This window comes from Harpia harpyja, chromosome 11 (assembly GCF_026419915.1).
Source record: "Harpia harpyja isolate bHarHar1 chromosome 11, bHarHar1 primary haplotype, whole genome shotgun sequence".
Lineage (NCBI taxonomy): Eukaryota > Metazoa > Chordata > Aves > Accipitriformes > Accipitridae > Harpia > Harpia harpyja.
Genome location: NC_068950.1, coordinates 41,508,513 through 41,516,470, shown reverse-complemented (window position 1 = coordinate 41,516,470; position 7,958 = coordinate 41,508,513).

The following is a 7,958-nucleotide window of genomic DNA, read 5'->3' as shown; positions in this document are numbered from 1 at the left end:
CCAGGGTCCTTTGAGAAACACCAGCAAGTGCCTACCTTATCTCTATTCAGAGGTAAGTTGATGTATCTGTAATGTTGATGATTCTAGGTCTGATTATATAGGTCTAGATTGGCTGCATATTGCTTACAAGCTGTTTTTAAATCTCTGCTCAATACTACTGGCAAGAGGCAGAAGGTCCAGCCTGACCATTATTCATTCATCCATTTTTATTCTTAGTGACAGGAGTTTTTGTAACAGACGTTCAGTGATGTGTTGAAGCATTTGGACATTGTCACCTGAAGGTAAACACCATTTAGATTTCCCTGTGGACCTTATAGTTTATACTGCAACACCAAGCCCCCGATGCTGCTGCCTCTCTCTCGCTCCAGTGTCAATGCTTGTTTTGTTATCCAGGGCTCCTGGTTGACATGCAGCTTGATGCTTGTGTCCGTTAGGACTAAGGAGAACACAGAAGTTTTTATAGCATTCAAGATGAAGTATGAAACTACACAAATTTCATAGTTCTACTGTCTGTTTTAAGTGACTTAAGTATTGCATTGGAATGCTGGAGGTGCGATTTTTAAGTTCACCAAGGGAGATTTTTTAAAATTTGTATGTAAATAGCCTTGTAACCATGATCATGGTGATGTGAGAGAAAAGGTTTCAAATGAAAGGTAATAGCTTATATTAGACCAACAAAGGGCTTATGTACTTTTTCCAACTACACCAGTCTAATGAAACATATCTGTCTCCTTACAAAACTTACATATGCATACATGCACGTATACATAAAAAGTACACACACAAACACAAGAGTTAGGCCTCTACACTAAAACCCTATAGTTAAAAAGTCCAAAATGGGATGTTGAAAATTTCAGGTTTTACTTTACACCTTGAATTATCCCTGATATTTTTCTTGTGCTCTGGGAGGGGTTTCTTCTTTCTGCTTCTTGTGTCCAACACAGAAAATGCCTTGTGCTCATCTGCCTCTTGGAGGGCACTTTTTCCTTAAATTCTTGCTGAATACTATATATTACATCTGTCTATATTGTTAAAGTATTTTCTTTTTTCGTTCTTTGAACGGAAAAATTACAAAATGGTTGCTTTCCAAAGGTTTGGGAAGTCATAGTAAAAATTGCACTTTTTAAATTAAAGAACATACAATCATTTTAAGTTGTGTGTGTATATATATTATATATATATAAAATATATAATATATATGTTAATATATATAAACTATAATGTATTAATAGATTATTAATCATAACAGTTATAATTTCAAAATATATCCCTTAGGAAAATCCTATGGTTGCAAGTTCTGATGATCTGTAGAAACTTTTCTTCTTTTTTTAAATTACGCTAAGTTGTGTAACTTAGTATGTCACAGGAAAAATAGATCTAGAAGTGTTGTTGAAGGAATTCGGTACTTGAAAGATGCGTGTCATACAAGAGGGAGAATAGTGGCTAAAGTGAAAAAAAGGTAAGATAGATCAGTAAAAATGCATCTGCATTTCCACCACCAATATTGCATGCTGTACTTCACAGCTTCCTGTTGGAAGACTAAATATATAGTACAACTTTCACTAAACCTCTTAATGCATTGACTGTAGTGGGAGTGTTGAGAGATTTGATAAGCAGGGGATGCGCATTCAAGGCAGTCCTGTAATGAAAATAGCTCCTTACAACTTCTGGTTTGTCATGTTTACTCTTTTTTTTTTTTTAAACTTGAAATACGTAAGTGCCAGGAAAGCAAAGCAAACAGCTGTTAGAATGCTCTTTGTTCTTGAATTCTGTTTGTAGTCATTAAAAGAGAACAATCCTGCAAGCTCGATGCTTTTTTTCTTATATTATGTAGGCTGCCACAGCTGGTTTTTTTTCAGTGTGGTCGTTAGTATCTCAATACCCCTGGTTGAAAAACTATTTCCAATATGATAGTCTGTTGTAAGCTATTTTACTGCCATCAGAATTCTCACTGCTGAAAATCCTTGTTTTTCCAGATCTTGTGAGCTTTTGGAGGGGGGAGCAGGATGATCACAAAGTGAGGTTGGTAATAGAGGTAGCAAGATAAGACTTTTCTGTCAGCGGTACACTGCGGCTTCTTTAGGTTTCCAATCCATATTGCAGAGTGTGGTTTAGTCACCCGCAGTAAGGACTGATACTAATAATTGCATTTCTAGATCACTTGAAGCACCTCATAAATCCTAGTTAAGCTTTTCTGTAATACCTGCATAGGTGGACTTTCTAACGGTTTTGGAGATACTTTTAGCAAAGCTTCACAAAAGATCAGTGAAAACATCTGGGGCTATAACTGGTGTTCTGAATCATTCTTTAGCTTTTTATGGCACACTGCATAACATCTGTGTGTCTAAAACCAGAGTCCTCATAGCAACCTGAAATGATAGGCTTTGTGTGATGGTTACATTTATACTGTTTGTCACTTTTTGATGTGTATCTGCAGAGGTTGGATGTACCTCTTTATGCATACTTGACTAAGATACAGTTATTTGTTCTTGATGTAGTTATTTCTTAACTGCTTTCTCTTATGTGTAAACTGGTTATTGTTTTTTTGCTGCCCATCATCACTAAGGAGCTGATGCCTAAATCTTGACGTGGTGGTTATTTATTCTCAAAAAAAGTTCAGTCTCAAATTTGTGGTTCCACCACAAAATCAGGGTTTGTTGTGTGTTTACTGTCACATTAGCTGTAAGAAAATGCTGCATAAAAGTTGGCTACAATTCTTCGTTTCCTGTGCCCTCCCCCCATCTTCTTGTGCTGTAGGTGTCTCTGCTAGAAGCAGCAAGGGCTGCTGAGACAGGAATTGGGATAAGCAGAATGGACTCTTAAATAAGTCAAATGAAAGATGGAGTTGAATGTTCTGCCTGTGATAACTTTATTGCTGGGGTTGGCAATTGTTGGCAGATCTGCAAAGAGAACTGACTGAGTGTCTCTGGTGTCCCTCACTGCTGCCTACACATATTGCAAGCATCCAGTAAATGTGCTGTTTGATCTCATGGAGCCTAAGGCTACACGCCAAATATAGGCCTAGCATAATATTCCTGGCTACGTTGTTCTGGCTGTGCTGGTTAAAGTCTGCTGTTCTTGGTACGAGCCAGGGGTTCTTACCCTCATTTATGAATGGATGCAGAGAATTGTTATCTCCAGCACATAAATTCATTATAACTATTAAACTAAGCTGAAATTGAACCTGTTGACCTGGAAGTGAATGGCTCCATAACATTTCATTAATCCTTTGAGATGTTTAATTCCTGCTAATTTGATATTTCAGATACGATCTTCTCTACAGATATAATGGCTTAATTAGTATACATTACATGATGTCTCTTCACACTACAGCGTGTACAGTATTTATCCACTAGAAAAGTAATTCAGTAGAGCTCAATTATAATACATTGACTAGAGCATAAAAGTTGAAAAGGGTATGCGCAGTAGTCATATTTTAAGCATAAACATTTTTCAAGCAGTCTTCTATTTGGTGGTATCTACCACCTTCTAAAAATGATGTTCCTAAACCTTTTGTTACAGCTTACTAAAATATTTCCATTTTAAATGAGATTCTGACAATACTTGGATTAATTACCATAACCAACATTTGGTGGGACAACAGTTGATAGAAACCTGATGCGTAACTTGGTCACCTGTATAATATCCTTAATACAGTCTTTCATATTGTTGGAGACCAACAAAACTGATGTGAAAATACAAGTTTGAAGAATAACTTTCTATTTGATATGGTTGTCTTCCATATCTTAATTTGATAAAAACACTGGTGGCTGACAGCACTTTTTGGTGATAAATACCAAAATACATGCTAAACAAATTTATTTTGTAGCTTTCATCTTGCAAATCTTTTAGCTGAAGACACCTGTTTCAGAGCACATGTAACAGTTCAGGACGGTGGTTCCAGTTGGAACTGCAGGGAACAGGCAAAGAGAAAGGTAGTAAGTCTTTGGAATCTAGTCATTTTGCTGCTGCCTTCCTGTGAAAAGTCAGTGGAGGCACAGATACAAAGAAGCTCTGATAGCTCATCTTAGAAACAGTTTGTTTAACAAGTGGAAGTGAAAATTATGCTTGTGGTACATGCTGTTATGATCTGACTTGCCTACTTTTTCCTTCAGCTTTCATTGGCATGTAGATTTTCACGGGAAAGATGTGTTTGTTATAACTGTTCGGACATATTGTGGACAGCCTTGTGGTCATTCTATCTTTTGTTTGTAATGGCAAGTACAGACTGTTTTCCAAAGTGAGTTCCATCAAAATGATGCAAGTTGGTTTTTACCCTGTTCATGAGTGACATCAAGGCCCTCCAGTTTCTTTCAGGTTCTTATGCCTTTTCTACACAATCCAATGTAGAAAATTCATCAAGTGCCACAAAAGCAAGGTGAGCAAACCAACATTTCAGCATCAAGTCAATGTGAAAAAAGGGTGTAAGGTGATCCATGCATAAGCTATTGAAAGTGCTAAATGGGCTGAAAACTTGATAAACCTTATAGGAAGCTCTAAAGTTCTTGTGCAAGTTTCATTGTGGGTTCTTCATAGTCTCAAATACCACTTTTGACCTTTTTAAATGACTGTTGAGGTCAATCCAAGGAGCCACAAAAGATGCAAGAATCTGCTGGAAAAGTGTATTTCTTAACTCACTAATTTCTAGAATTGCATAGAGGATTGGGTATTTGTCCCAATTGTCAAATGAAATATTTCCCCCAAACTTTTCAAAGATGTTTTTTCATGTAGGTATTGAAGTTGGTTTTCTTTTGTCAGATCAGTGTGTATGAGTGAAATTAGATGACTCCTGCCCCAACCCAGATGCTCCCCCTTCTACCACTCTGCAATCTAAGGCTTGAGTTAATTAAATTTATCTCCTTTTCCCTTCTAGCAACATTGATCTATATTGTATATTTGGACTCTAGAGAATCAGAGCTCCTTATTCCTGCCTGGGATATGTTGTCATCAGATTTATTCCATACGTGTATGGAATAAATAATGAAGGAGTAAATGATGAAGGAATAACGTAGCAAGTTGTAGCAGTGTGACTTGTTAGCCACAAGATGGCAGTTGGGCTGCCTGAGCTGGTCTTGAAACTGATGCATTGCAAGACCTTCATTTTTAGTCTGGCTTTAGTAAATTATCAAGGTGATTTTCCCTTTCAGTGTTAACTGCAATGACTTTTCCCTAGAGTAAACTCGAAACATCCTTGTGAGCCTGTGAATCTCATGTGGTTCTGTTGAAGGCTTTCAGTTCTTCTTCATCTGGATAGCAGATAACTTTACAGAAAGCTGCTGTCTGGCAAGCCTTACTTTCCTTTAGCAGAAATGATCAGAAAGGAGTGACTGACTGAGTGAAAAATTGTACATGCAAAAATTAAGTATGCACCATTGGATTTACACTTGTAGTAGCCAGTTTTGAGCCCTTATTGCAAATCTGGTCTGCTTTCCTCCTACCGCAGGGTAACAATTGAAGACAGAACATTTTATTTTGGTGCTGATGGCATGCTTGTCTCTGTCTAATGATTAAAGTGGGGTCTGTGCTCTAAGAAGATACGTGCTTCCACCTGTGTTTCTGATGGCCTGGGGCTTGCTTTTTTTCTTCCTCTACAACCTGTCAGGGAGCAGTGAGAGTGAGGCTGCTCCATGAAGGGAAAGTGAGATGGGAGCTGAGGGTGACCACAGTACCAGCTAGTCATCTCACAAGCAGGGTGAGCAGCACGGGGTTGGTGATAGAATTGGGTCCCATTGAGAGTCCAGTGATCGTGAGACAAATTCTAGGTGACAGGTCTGGTCCAAGATCAGAGTGGGAGGCCCAGCCAACATGTCAGGATCAGCCGGGGACAGGGCTGTGTATAGGGCTTACCTCCAGTGAAGCTCATCAAGGCCTGTGGGCTGAGCTGAAATGGAGTCCTGGGTGGTGGGTACCTGCCCAGAGGCCCCTGCTGAAGCTGGTCAGGCCAATTAAGGCCTGCTGGCACATTTGGGCCCTGACACAACCAACCTGGGATAGGAGAGCCTGTTTGACTGTATAATGTAAGAATGGACTAATGGTGAAGTTCCTAGCTAAGGAATGGAGACTCCAGATTTCAATTTCCTATGCCATCTTGCAAGGGTCACATAGATTTTTAGTGTGTAAGTTTCTCTTCTGTAAAACAGAAATGGGAGAGAATAAATTCAAGGATGGCAAGGATGTGTCAGGATGGATATGTATCTGAGGTGAGGAGAAAATGAAAATATTAGGATAGGCTGTTTTTATTTTCTTCTTTAGAATTCTGTTTTTAAAGTATGAAGGATAATGGAGAGCGGAAGAGATAGTAGTTCCTTAACATCGGCCAGCCCTACTTGTTCAGGAGGGGTTGAAATGAGAGGACTCTTGTTTTGTTCTGTGGTCTCAGTGCTTGGTGTTCTCCCTCTCTCTCTCTCTCTCATCCCCCCCCCCCCCCCCCCCCCCCCCCTCCATGTGAGGTATTTCATGAACTAAAATGGTGAAAGGAAATAATTGAGCTTGGTATTTGGAGGAGCTGAACGTGTGTCAGCTGGATTTCAGAGACTGCCAGGTACACAAAGAGTGTCTTCAAATTCTCAGCCTGGAGAAGGTTTCTGTGTCTTCTTGAAGCACTTTAACAAACTGGCAAATGATTCTCAAAGCAATCAGAACCTCAGCTAGCACTGTTTGGTGGGGTTTTGCCCACTTCTTTGCTGTATCCTCAGCTGTATCACCCTCCCATTACTTTGATAATACAGATGAGGCTATACTGGTCTGTGTTTCACCATTTTTTCAGCCAACAAGCTAGAAGGAAACAAAACCCTTGAGAAGCAACAGGGTCCAATTTTCACTGTCAACAATGAGGCCTCTATTCTGTTCACATTGAAATCCCTGGCAAAAGTCCCAGTAGTTAGATCTGGATTTCTCCCTCCTTAAAACAATATTCTTCCTTTTGTGCTTTATCCTCTGCTTGTCAGAATCAGCTGATTATGAGCTCCTGCACAGATGACATTTTATCTTCAGTAAGCAGGAAGGAGGCATGAATTAGGGCTTAGAAAAAATGTTCAATAATTAGCCACAGAGGAAGGAAAACATCCAAAAAAAGTACACAGAAGGAATTGACTTACTTCATTTAACTGGGCTGGAAAGTTCAGCTGTAATGATAGTGGTTAAATTAATTATGATGATTTGGTGACAAGGAAGGAAGCTAGCTTGTCCCCAAATGATGTGTATTATTTTTTAACCAAGATGAAGTAACTGCACACTGCTGCTGCTTGTGTCAGAATCATAGATACCTGGTATTCCTCAAGACTTGTATACTGCATGCTCATTCAGGGTGCATGATGGCACAATTTGGTCACACACTAACCCTTAAGCCAGAGTTCGGATAAGTCTGTGGAAGGCTTTAGTGCTTTCTTTAAAGCCTGTGTTATTGTGAATAACTATGGTGCAGACAGTCTTGGACAATATGGTGGGTTGTGACTTCTGGCATTAAAAGGGCAAATTCTTGTATTTTAGCTGAAGCTGGGGGAAGTGTGTCCTAGGGCTGTGCTGAGAGTACTACCCTACCTTTAGTAATGACTGCTATCATGAATGCTGCTGATCCTGCCTCATCTTCTCCTCCTGCACCTCTGTTACAGCTCCATCCTGCCTTGGCTGCAGCTTTAATGACTGGAGGTCTCTGTGGGCATAGGTAACATAACATACATATTACACATGTCCCTGTAAGGTACTGGAGAACTTCTCATGGCTGTCTCAGGCTGTAGTATTTAAATGTGCCCCAGCTTCAATTCCTCATGGCTGTTTGGTCTCTTTAGTCATTCTGGCAAACTGTTTTTAATACTAACTTACTTTTGACATGCTGACCTCTCTTTATCTTTGTTGTCAGTATTGCAAGAGAGAGGATCCACTGAAATGACTTTTCTGTGTGGCTATGGAAGCCATTGAGACCTATGGAATTCTTGATTTTTCTCTGTGAACAGGTCCCA